A 13,927-nucleotide genomic window follows, 5' to 3' on the forward strand; every position below is an offset into this window, starting at 1 on the left:
AATTATAAACTGTATATGCTACAGCAGTGACTGTTACTAATTAATTATTAGAAATATCCCAGTGCGTATGCGCTAGGAAATAACTCATAGTCTACTCTTCTCTTCATTCAAGCATCCCAACCTGTGTTTACAGATGACCAAAAGGCATGGTAACACAGAACCATGACTCGGGGCGGTTCTACTGTTTCCTGTCTCTGACAGTTTGTTGAAGATATTTGACCTCCTGTTATGGGCTGAACTGTGCCCCTACAGCCAAGTTCATACCTCAGACTGACTGCATTTGGAGATAAGGTCTTTAAAAAAGTAAAATGAGGTTCTTAGAGCGGGCCCTAATCCACTGTGACAGGAGTCTTCACAAGAAGATATTAGGACACAGACGTGCCCATGGGGGAAGATCACATGAAGACAGAAAGGAGAAGATGGCCACTTACAAGCCAAAGAGAGAGGCCTCAGAAGAAACCAACTCTGCCAACACTGACCTCAGACTTCTAGCCTCCAGAACTGTGAGAAAATGAATTTCTCTTCTTTAAGTCAGCCAGACTGTGATACTTTGTTATGGCAGCCCTAGCAAATGAATATACCTCTCTTACACCTACATTTTCTCACCTGTAGACAAGGAAATAATATATCTTTTAATATTTCCAGGAAATTAAAATAAGGTAATATATTCCAAGCATTTACTGTATCCCTAATAATAAAATTAATGCTCAATGAAATCTTAGAACCCTTCTCCCTCCTCTAAGAATTTGAACAGCATTCTATGCCCAAGGATAGAATCCTAAAGACGTGTTTGTGCATCCCGTTGCCTTCATCTTCTGACATATAGTAAAGGAAGACGTCAGTACAGGTCTGCAATAAGGAAAGATGTTGTAGGCATCTGATACTGCGATTTAGACCCCAAAGGAGTTGAAAGAAGTTTTGGACATTATGTTTGAGGGGAAAAAAATGGGTGTCAATGGGTATTCTGAAATTTCAAACATAAGAATATTTAGAACTATAATACAAAGTGAGGATTATAAGAAAATTTTTCAGTATAGACTTATGAATTTGATTTGTTAACAGTTCAGATATAAGATATCTAAATTCTTAAATGAAGATTTATTAGACCATTCAAGATAATTGTCCAGATTTCTACAAAGGGGTGCTGCCAACTTATAAAAGTTGAGAATTTAATATTTAGAGGGAGGGCTTGGTTAAAGTTCGAAGAAGATCAGGTAATCAGAGCAAGGGAGTTTAGAAAATAAAATCTTTGTAGTTTACAAATAGAATTGGGAGACGTGCAGATACGGCGGCAGTCATGCAAAGAGAAATGCCTAACGAAATATGACACAGGATGAAAGAATACAGAATTAGACTCTAAACAGAGAAGAGAATCCTCAAGAATCTCTAAGCTCCTGAACTCGAGCTATGGTTCTCAGAGAGCGCGTCGAGGATTAGAGAAGCATCTTAAGATCACAGTCTGCACCATCACGATAGAAAATATTTTGTCATCATTTATTTGGTTTGCTTTTCCCTTCACTCTGTTCACAGGAGGAAAGATATTGATGCCACGAAGGACTCTGTTTTGCTGAGTACCTCATTGGGTTTGTACAGGCAAATTTGGGAGTAGAAGTTAAATTTCCCTGTGAGAGACCTGGTGTCGCTTGATATCAAGGCTTTAGGAGAATGGAATGGTTTCTTACATAAAAGTGGGGAAAGACTTCAGGTGTTCGGAAAGTGAAAGGAAGTAAATAAAAAAGAAGGCATGAAGAGCAGAGAAAAGAGAAATCCAAAGATGGCTGAACAATTGGGTACGTTATCAGTGCCTCTAATTAATCCCCCAAATTATAAATAAATTAGATTAACACAATGGTTTTCACATGGACAACTCTAAAGTGGCTGACTGTGCACATTGTGACACATTTTGAAAAAAAAAAAACCTCAGCATACAAGGACACAGGTGCTCTTCCCATAGGAAAATGAAGATGAGAAATCCCAGAAATGCAGGAGAGGGTCACACATTGGCGGGCTGCGGAATTCAATGGTATCTGGGCCAATCAAACTTGAATTCTCCAAGGTGACACCAGGGCACCACTTCCTGATAGCTCAGTGGCAGTTGAAAGGGTGGGGCAGAAGTCAGCAGGGTAAGTTGGTTGAGGTTGTGTCACAGGAATGGTTGTCTGTACTTTAAATACTAATATTCAAAAACATGCTTAAATTTCCACAGTTGATTTTTGTTGTTGCTTGTGGGGGTAAGGTATGAGAACACTAACTTTGCTATGAATACTGAAATTTGTTGCTCGAATGCCAGTTATTCTGAAAAAAAGAAGTGCTGCTTGCCTCAAAATAATACTCATTTTGAGGACCATGGAACTCCATTGTTCCAAATGCAAGAAACAAATTAGGTCATGATTCTACACAAAACTATTCTTTACTCATGTTACACTTTGCATGCACTTAAATTTTCGGCAAAAGTGTTTCTTTCCAAAAAAGTACCAAAAGCATAGCTGTAAAAATTATTCTTTTAAAACTTTCAAATGTTGAATTAAAGAAAAACGAGGAAAAATGACTTCTTTCCTTGTCAATATACCTTCAGTTTACACAAAGTATAAAGAAATGGCAGACACCATAAAGTTAATTAATTAATTCAACAAATACTTATTTGTGTTCTAATTAAGTTCCGATTTCTATGCTGAGTAAAATCTGGAGTAACAGTTTTCATGTTGTTTATATTTATATAGCTGATGACAGAAAGGCAAAGGATAATTCCAGTATAATAAAATAAGTGCTAATGGCAACAATCTATATGGGGCTGATTGCTGTCTCAGAAAATATGTTTTGGGGCTAAAACCACAGATGTGGAACTACGTTTACAGCCATAAATACATTATTTAAATGAGCTATTTTGAAATACATATTGGAAATACTTTTTTCCTCAAACTTTTATCATCTTGAAGTCATAGAACTTATCAAATCTGATATAATGCAAATAGTAAGTAGAGTTAAAAAGCAAGAAACTAGCCTCTCTGCCTAGAGCTGCCACTATCTATTATGTCACTCTCATAAATAAGGGTTTCTTCACTTAGTAAAAATGAGGCCACTGAGTTTGATCCGTGTCTGTGGAGCCTTAGGATGGCCCAGAGATGCCTGGGTCCCCACAGAAAAACCCATTTCTACTCTCGCCTTAATAAGACCAAATCTGCTTTGATTCATTTTCTGTAGTGGTTGCAAAGTATTTCATTTGGAAAACCATTTCTATTGGTTAATTTGAAAAGCAGTAAATGATGATATCTATGTCCTTGTGATCCAAATACAATGAGATTCTAGCAAACTGAAAAATGAATTTCCATGACAATCAGGCCAACAAATGTCAGAGTAAAGCAGATTTAATTTTTGTTTAAAATTTAACCTACATTCAGGAAAATAACTTTCCTAATTGAATCAAGGTTATTTGATAAAATTTAATTTTAATATATTTATATTTGAATACCCAAATCAGGAAAGCTCAATGAGCAAGTAAATGAATTAGTGGATTTCATATATGTATTTTTTGTTACATCAGATTAAGATTCATTCTGCCTTTGTTGCAAGTATAAGAACATGGATATTTTTATTCTAAGTCTTTACTGAGAAAAACAGTTTATATCAATTTCAAATCAATATATATATATTTAGAAATGCAGCAATTTGCATTTTACTTTAAAGGGATTGTCTTGTTATGCTCCTAACTGCTGGCTCCCTAAAATTTTTGCTGAAGTGGCAAGTCCTTGAAACTATGCAAGATTTACACCTGCCATCTGGCATTCAGGTGTCTTACTTGGCATCTAGTATACTAAGTCACCTCTTGCTTATTCCAGTCAATGAGCATGATGTCGTTGGTGTCTTAGATTAATGAGATGTTCTGATGTTTCTCAGGACATATAAGTGGTCCAGATCTTTTGAGAATATATTATGACAGAGAGCAAGAGATTTAACCTAGCCCTGATTCAAAACTGTGAATGAATGTTCTTGCTGATTCTACACAATGAAAACTGTTTCTGATCCTGTCTTCTAATTGGAATAATAAACAATACATTTGTCATATCAATGGCCACATATGATATATTGAGGCCTTATTAATCTGTTTGAGCAACCATACTGTGTTCTGCAGGGTAGGTGTGAATTGGCTTGCCAACTGGTTAAATAGTCATCCTCCTGGATCCTTCTGGTTTCTCCAGAAGCCAGACTGGTTAATTCAATGCAAATATAGTAAGGACAACGATCCTCACATCATTTAGATCTTTAAAGGTTGTCCTTATGCCTACTGTCTCCATTTCCCTCCACTCGGGATGCAATATTATTTTTATTTAGTATCTTCGCTGATAGGAGGAACAGATTCAGAAGTTTCTGCTTGGCCTTCCTCACTATGACAGCTCTTATCTCACGTGCTAAGGACCCAGTGTGAGGATTATATATTTGGGGCCTGGGGAATTTACAATTGGGTGTGTCACTGAACCAGTGAACTTTACCTGGGACTCCCATTTATTACTTGGCCCCTATATACTCCTACTCTAAGAGAGAATGGGGTTGATGCTTCAGGTCTCTGGTTTTCAATGTCAACTCAGACCCCTTGGGCAATAGTCTTGAAACGTCTTATCGTTTCCCTGTCCCTGGGATAAATTTAACTAAATAAATGGCTGTAGGTCTCTTTGGGGCAACGCAAGAATAATCATTACAAGATACACTTGCCGCAGTGTTGCAGGACCCTTACTCTTGGGAGTCGGTCACCTTTTCAGTCGATGGATTCCATATCTAAATGTTGGCTCAAGCTAAGGAACTGAAAATGGGATTGCAACTTATTCTAGGGTAATTGCTCTGAATATCTTGCTCCTAAATTTGCGCTTTCTTCTACTCGCAGATGTTAAGCAGCGTCTTCACTTGCTTCACATATTTTGCTCCTTAGACAGAATCCCCTGCTCTGTGAACCATCTCCAGAGCTGTCTGCAGGTGCTGCTCCACGGCAGCACCTCCAACCCCGCCATTTGCTATGATAAACATGGCACTGTGGCTTCTGGCAGTGAAGTGCTTCCATCTGGCCTGTTATTTTGGGGATCTGGAATCTCTGTTGCTATTAACAAGCCAAGCTCTGTGACCCCCTCTCCTACCATCGGCCCAGCTCTAAAAAGAGCGAACACTGGACTTACTGATGCTGTCACCCTTTTCATCAGTGCAATCTCAAACTAGGTCATGTTATGAGAACTGTCTGAACCATCCTTGCAAATTTTCTTCAAATAAAAAACTTTGCTAAAATAAAATACTTATTAAATATTTAAAAATCTATAAGGTAGTGTTATAGTGGAGGCTCAGAGGTATTTATACTTTAAATCAATATATTTAAACAATCTCTGAAAATATGTTACAAGAGATGGAAACATTTCTGAAGGGCAATTATGTAACTGAGTTATTTCATCTCAATTAAGCATTTATAATACTTTTGTTAAGTAGGAAATAGGTCATTTCCAGGTCAGAGAACCTGTGTGAAATAAGAAACACCTGATCAAAATTCTTTCCTGTTGATTAGATCTTGATATTTCTTCTTCCTTTTTTTTCATTGTTATTCACTATTAGAAAACAGAGTTTGTTAATCCACTGTTGGAAGTATTGAAATTTTAAAGACACAGAAGTCAGGAAATTCTAAGATTGTCTGATCACCAAATTAAATGTTGCTGAATTTTCAATTACTTCATTTTGAGGACATTAGGGCTGGTTATAGCCTTGAAATTGCTTGGAATAATCAGTCCTTTGCTGAATCACTTGTCAGGATACAAGCAAATGAGCTTTCTTCACTCCATATTATGTGCATAATTGGTGGTGTTTACGGTTTCTGAATATATGATGCTTTTTAGAGAATTCTGAATTTTAGTTCTATGTTGAGAATGCTGGTAAATAGAGTGAAGACTTTAACAATACTTAATTAGTTTTGGAGAAACTTTGAAAAATCAATATTCCCTAAGAATATGATTTGCAAGACTCTTCAATACTTAGTGACCTTGTAAATTGGTGAGATAACTTGAAAAATTATTATTGTTTCAGTTCAATGTCTCATAAGATAATTCACTAACACCTTGATGAAAACATGAGGATTTACTTTGGTAAATTTATTTAGCTTAAACTTAGCTCTAAATGTTTTTTTATTTCAAAAATTATGTGAAAATGAATTTAGAACATGTATGTTATGTGCATACCCTCAACCTTTTTTAATGTAGATATATATTCACTGATTATTTAATTGAAAAAACTTTTACTGAATACTTACTGGAGACTGTTCATTAAATACATTTGGGGTATAAATAAATATCTTGTTAATCTCGCATAACTCTCAGTATAGAGGAGAAAAGAGAAATATAGACGAGCAACTCAGGTGGCTAGTTTTCATGGTTGCCTGAAAATTACATTTTGAGGGATAAAATTACTATTATAAATAATATAATATATAATATTGTTATATATAAAATTATATATTGTTATTGGATTGAAAGAAATCCAGGAAAACTGAAGAGGAATGATAGAGCAAGTGTAATTCATGGAGAGTACAATAGGATGACAGGCAGAAATTACATTGCATGCGTCTGATTTGCTTGGCCCAGAAGTCTGGACCTCCTATCCATAGGGAATGACAGACTGTCAAAAGATTTGTGCAATAGTGCAATATTATAAATTTTAAGAAGTTAACTCTGGTAGCTGTGTAAATAATAAATTATTTAATCAAACATTAGAGGCACAAAAATACTAATAGAGCATATTGCAATAGTCCAGGTGAACGATATACCAATCTTAAATGTAGACAACGTTAAAAAGAAGGCGGAAAAAAAGCTGGAGAGGAAAGAACATCTTGAGAGATATTTGGGCCGTAAAATGGAAAGGGCATCATTGTGGAAACAGAACACAACTGCTTAAAACACCACTCTGGACTTCGAATCACCTGCACTTGTCAGAGGTCACTGTTGGATCAACGCTGCTCAACCTGCTTTCCTAGTTTATTGATGTGTATGTGGATTTTGTAAAGTCACTTTTACAGTAATACACATGGTAGTTCTCAATTATGGTTACATAATTTATTTGAAGGCTGCTAATCAAAATTTTAGTTACATATTTAGTCTTTTTTTCTTCTTACAACTAGCATATGTATTTTTTAAATATTTGAATTTGTTTAACTATTGAAAATGAAAATTCCATTTATTAGTTACTCTAGACTATAGTATTTGTAAGAATTTACTGAACGAAGTTTACATATATATTTTTAACTTTTAAAATTAAGTTTATCGTATAGGATGTTTTCCTAATGAATAACAAACAGAAAAGTTCAGCTGATGTCATAATCAGTGGAGATTGTCAACAATAACTTACTTATGATGTTAAAAAAAAAGTGCCTCTCATGTAAGACATCACCCAGCAAGTTTTACTAACTTGATAATGGAATATAAATACTTATACAGGCAAGTTGGGCAGTAAATTACAAATTTATCTTCTATAGGATATACGGAAAATGCAAGAGTTTTAGCCAAATATCATCACAAGCACCCATATGCCTAGTTCCAGGTAGGCGTCTCCTGTGTTCTTGAATGACCATATTGGTAAGCTAAAAGTACCATTTTGATTGGGATGTGGTTATTAGGAGAACCAACGGTTTGGATTGGGCTTATTGATAAATGTACACATAATGTAATCTAGTATGAAAGTGTAATGTAGTGAAACATTTCTAGGTAAGGTTTCAGAAGACGTAAATTTGAACCTTGGTTTTCAATTAATCTTGGTGTGATCTGGTTAAGTCACTTAACTGTTTTGAAAATGTTTTTTAAAGAAGTTGAGAATTTCCTAAGGAGTTTGGTAATAGAGAATAGGACATACAGCCCATAATACTACTGGACATAACTGAATACACGTATCAAATAACACTGCAGTTATTTGCACTTCACGCAACAAATAATTTCTAAGTGATTACTATGTACAAGGCAGTATTGAAGTTATTGATGACTCAGCAAGAAAATAAGACAAAGCCCCTGTTTATACGGCCCACATATTCTATTGCGGAGCTTAACTGGCCTTTGTTTTAAGGTATCTTTTTAAATTTCCCTATGCATTTTATTATCTGCCGTCCATCAAGCATGTGCAAAATTGTCCTAGATAATGATATTCTTGGATTTTGTAGTTCCTAGTTCTAGCATATTTTTAGTGTTCATTAGAACTCAAAAGTTTATCAGCCCTGTGAACAATTCCCAAATTGTTCAGTTTACAGCTCCCAGGTAGTCCTTTGTGAAGCTATGTGATGTTTCTCCCTATGCATTACATGTTAGTATTCAGTAACATTCTCAGGGGGCGTCTGTATAGATCTCTGGCCTTTTCCTTTCTCTGTACCTCTTGCTCTTCTTTAGGATTCTTTCCTGAAAATCCAGCTAGCTCTGCTTTTCCAAACTCCAAACTCTGCCTCTGAAACTCCGTGAGTCTGCCATGTTCTGCTTAGATTCCCCCTCCTTGTGCTGAAGTCTGGAAAATGCCTCCAGGCAGAAGTCAGGGGAGCTTTGTCTTGGCCTTCGAACTGTCCAATGTTTGAAAACACATATTTCTCCAATTTTCTTGTTGCTTAGAGAAGGAGGTCAAGTTTAATACCAGTTAATCCATTTTGGTCAGATACAGTTCTCTACCTTTTCTTCAAGATTGTCTATTTGATTCTTTCTATATAATTAACTTCCCTTTTGAACATATTAATTATAGTTAAAGTTTTCATCTGCTAAACACAAACCCTGAGTTATTTGTGGGTCCATTTCTATTGTTTATTTCCTCTTACTTATCAGTAACTGTTACTTGCCTCTTCCTGTGTCTAGTTGTGTCAGGGTGTACGGTGGACTTCGCCTATAGAAGACTCCGTTGGTCACGTTATCATCCAAGGAGGCTGTGTCTCTTCCCATGTTAAGACAATGAGGAACTGACCATCTCAAAACAGTCAGTTACTGAGTTTTGTGTGTTTTATTTGTAGTTGTAGGAAGACTAGTGAACCTCTGCTGTACCCTTTTTTCTAATACGTGATCCCCCTCAGTTTTAATTAAGAGATCAGAGGTTTCTCTCTCCTCAGCCCTAAAAACTGTGAGAAATACAATTTTGCCCTTCAAGTCTTCAGTCCAATTCTCCAGACTCCTGACCACACAATTTCAAAATCGGACAGATTTCTTGAGTAAAAACCCAGCTATGTGCTTGAGGCAGGAGGCTGGCGTTTTCTCATCTAAGTCCCAGGGGACTACAGGAACTGGCAGGCTGCCATTCCTATGCCTTTCCCTTTTCTTTCCAGCCCCCATGCACATCCACCCCTCAACACAGGATCCATGAAGAAGCCAGTTAGTTTTCAGTTGCTACATTTTTGCGATTTATACTCCAGTCCCTTGCAACCATTGCAAGATTTGTTGGTTTCTGTTAACCCCATCAGAGGTCTTCCCAAACCAAGACCAGATTTCAGATGATGCCTGAGATTAGCAAATATCCAAGGGGAAAAAAAATACATAAAAATAATATGTCATTTTGGAAGAGTTTTTCGTCTCTGATATTTTAAAATCATTTACTTCTTCCCGCTGCCATAGGCTCCCTAAGGACTACAATATGATTTTTGTATATTTATCTGGCTTTTTTTAGTTGCATTTGCAATGTTGGCACGCTATGATATACAATATCCTACTTGGAAGCAGAATTCTGCGTGGTGCTTTTAATTATAATAATTATATTTTTCAGATCAAGAATCTCTAGGTAGTTCTTTATTTCAAATCTTCTTGGTCATTCTTAATGGATTTCTGCACCTGCTTGTATTTTCAGGTTTCTCTTTTATTTTTTGAAATACAAATGCATTTGTTTTCATATTTAATGGCTGATAAGTCTGCTCTCCTGAAATCTTTGTGGATCTTTTCCCTGATATCTCTTGTAAATGCTTATTCTATGATTTTTTTTATGTTGAATTATTGTTATTGTTTTAATTGTGAGCTATTTTTTTCTTTAGAAGTTTACCCATAGGAATTATTTTAGGACTGTGTGGAAGTTGAGCTCCTCCACAGAGAACTTAAGATTTGCTGCTACTATTCTGTCTGAACTCCCAAACTGCAGATATTTTAAATGTGTTTTTTTGCCTGAGATTTTTCAAACCAGGTAGAATGAAGTTGCACTAAAAATCCTGCATGCGGGCCATCTTATGGTCAGAAATTTCAGAAGTCATTTATTTTCCTCTACTCAGTTCCAAGGTGGAGACACTTTCTTGCTGTCTTTTTCTATGATTTAAGTAAATTTCTCATTTATCTTGCCATGAAAATGTACTCCATTCAAGGTCTCAGCTTTGTATTAAATGCTTCATTTGGGGAAACTCCTAAATATCTTGTTCTGAGTTCTCCAAGAAACCAAGAAAGCAAAAGCTCAAGATCTCCCCAAACATAAAAGTATATAAAGAACTTGCTTACCTCCAAGAATTTCTGTAACTTGGCGTTGGGGTCCTATAGATTCTCTAATTTGATACCAGCTTCACAATGTATTATTATACATACACAAACATTATTATACATAAATATGCGTACTACATATATTTTATATATGTATATACACACACACATATATATAAACTTTTTTATCCAATATTTTGTTTGTACTTATTTTATTTGTAATAGTTTTCAAGTTATTTAGTTAGCCATACTACTAGAAAGAAGAACTCACTTTTATTTAGTTTTCCTAACTTATTTCATAGGTACCATTATTATAGACTATAAAAATTTACATATAGATAATTAATAAATTATAGACTCCTTTGTAATTATTATAGAGTAGACACATGTAGTCTTATTCCATAGCTTTTGCTCCTAACCACCATCTTACACAAGCTTGAATGAATAAATTTCTTGAATAGAAATTTTAGGTGCTGGATAAAGGAGAAAAAAGTTTTCTATATCATGTGATATGTGAGAGTGGTTTAATTCAATTTAACCCCTACCTTTTAGTAGTAAATGCATAAAGCCAAAGGTCCAGGTTAAAACATGAGAAAGTGGCGTTTACTTGCACTTTACATAAGCTGCCAAAAGAAAAAAATATATATAGTTTATAAATTGCATGGACCATGGCTTTTGCTAAGATGCTGTAGTCCAAGTCATAACAGAAAACCTGCTGGAAGCTGGAAATTTGAAATTGATTTTCCAAAAGTGTAAAGTGAATGTTACTGCATTGCAATTTGGTGGCGTATGAGAAAAATATAAAAGTATTATTGTTCTTCTTGCTGATCAAAATTCAGACAAAAGAATAGATCTATACATCTAGGCATTTTTATTACAATGGTTTTTAATGATATATTTTTTTTCTAAAGTATAAGATACTATTTATTGTGTCATAGAATCAAATAATGTTGAAAGAAAGCTCCCTTAAATTAGATATTTTACACAAGATGAACAGACCATAGGACCCTAGCTCCAGCCAGTTTTTAACGCTTTTCAAGAGTCATGTTTTCCTTATTACTAATTTATTGTGTATTTGCTATTGTTAATAAAATTTGAACTTATAAGTGTACAAGGAGTCACCCTACAGCTGAAACATTAAAAACGATCAAATTCAGGTGTTTATTTTATTTGTTAACGTATAATTTTCTAAAAGGTAGAATTATGGCTCTAAAAAACTATAAATGAACACATATCAAAAATATTATTCAACTCACTAAATGATGAGGGTTCCAGTAAAGAGTTAAAATCATTCCAAAGAACATTTAAGGAGCTAGTTGTTTATACCCAACGCTAAGAGTTTGGGTTAGTGTCCAACAGAACCAGAAGCCGTAATCTTCTAAGGTTATCTGTTCCATTGGATGGAAATCATTTGCTTCTCTACCAGAAATCTTTATCTTTCCACTGCTACTACACATACAAGTGCCCTTAACAGTAAGACAAACCAAACATGCACTAACAAAACATCCTATTAACATCTCTTACCTGTATTTATTTATTTTTTTACTTTACAAATGATAACTCTTGTGTTTTATATATGAAGTGTTCATTTATGTACAGTAAAATGAATAAAATTAAGTGTATATCTTGAGGACATTTTTATAGCTTTATTTGTGTATAACTAACATAAAATACATTGTACATAAAGTGTCCTATGAGATGAATTTTGACATATGTATATACCCATTAAACAATTACTCCACAAAAAAAGATAATGAACATGGCTGTTACCCCAAAAGCTTCCTAGTTCCCCTTGGCAATCTCCTTTCATTTATGCTTCCCAGATGTGAAGCACTGACGAATACATATTGCATATGGATATCTAATTGTCTCAGTATCATTTGCTCAAAATATTATCCTTATGCCATGAATTGCTTTTTGTTGAAAATCAGTGTCTATCTATATATGCATCTATTCCTGGGCACTGTGCTGTTCCTTTTGTCTATTCGTCTATTGTTACACTAGTACTACTCTAGCTTGATCACTGTAGCTTTACGATAAGTCTCAAAACCAGGTGGTGTTAGTCATCTAAATTTGATCTCTTTCAAAGTGATTTGGGATTCTAGGTCCTTTGCACTTCTATGTGAGTCTTAGAATCAGCTTGTCAATTTCTACAGATCGCTATAGATTGAATTGGGAAGATTTGACTTCTTAATATTGAGTCTTATGACCTGTGAACTCCATGTAAGAGGTCTTTCATTTCTTTCCACAATATTTTGTAGTTTTTAGTGTATAGATGTTTCCCATCTTTTTCAGTTTCATCCCTAAGTACTATACATTTTGATATTTCTGTAAATGTTATTGTTTTAATTTTTTTATTGTTTATTGCCAGGTAGTTTTAAATGACAATTTAATTGGATGATACAATTGAGCCTTAAGACCAAGTATATGTATATATATACACATATTTTTTTTTTTTCCCTAAGTTTGGGAGACTGACTCTGCTGTCATGTTCATTTATAGTAGCACTTGATACTACTCAGCTTGCTCTCAAGGACGACATATCCAAATACAAGTCATGTTTCAGTTTATTTAACAACATACCAAAACTCTCAAATTGTACACACTATTAGAAAATTGGAACAATCAAAGAATATAAATACCAGCTCAAAGGCAGATACATGGCTACATTTGAAAATTATCTATATATTGCTCTAACCACTATGTTGATATTCTCACTCTTTGTTTCTTCCTCTTGAAATTCTCTTATACTGATTATTGGCTTTTGGTTTAATGCTTCTTCTCTTTTTCCTATAACCTACTTTCTAATATTTTACTAACCTTTTGTTCTTTTTGTTTTAAGATAATTTTAAAACATTGTGCATTTTACTTTGTATTAAAATGCAAACACATATCAAAAAAAAATGAAAGCAGAGACTCAAATAGATACTTGTACACTCATGATCATAGCAGCATTATTCATACTAGCCAAAGGGTGAAAGCAATCCAAGTGTCTATTGACAGACGAATGGATAAGCACAATGTAGTATATATATACGGTGGAATTTTATTCAACCTTAAAAAGAAAGGAGGGGCTGCCCTTGTGGCTGAGTGGTTAAGTTCACATGCTCTGCTTTGACGGCCTGGAGTTTTGCAGGTTTGGATCCTGGGCACAGACATGGCACCGCTGATCAGGCCACATTGAGGTGGTATCCCACATGGCGCAACCAGAGGCGCTCACAACTAGAATATACAACTATGTACTGGAGGGCTTTGGGGAGGAGGTGAAGGGGGGAATAAAAGAAGATTGGCAACAGATGTCAGCTCAGGTGCCAATCTTAAAAAGAAAAAAAAAGAAAGGAAATTGTGACACATGCTACAATGTGGAAGAATCTTGAAGACATTACAGTAGGTGAAATAAGCCAGTTACCAAAAGAAAACATATTGCATTATTCCACTTACATGAGTTACTTAGAGTAGTCAAATTATAGAGACAGAAATAGAATGACGGTTCCCAGGAG

This window comes from Equus asinus, chromosome 23 (assembly GCF_041296235.1).
Source record: "Equus asinus isolate D_3611 breed Donkey chromosome 23, EquAss-T2T_v2, whole genome shotgun sequence".
In the NCBI taxonomy this organism is placed as follows: Eukaryota; Metazoa; Chordata; class Mammalia; order Perissodactyla; family Equidae; genus Equus; species Equus asinus.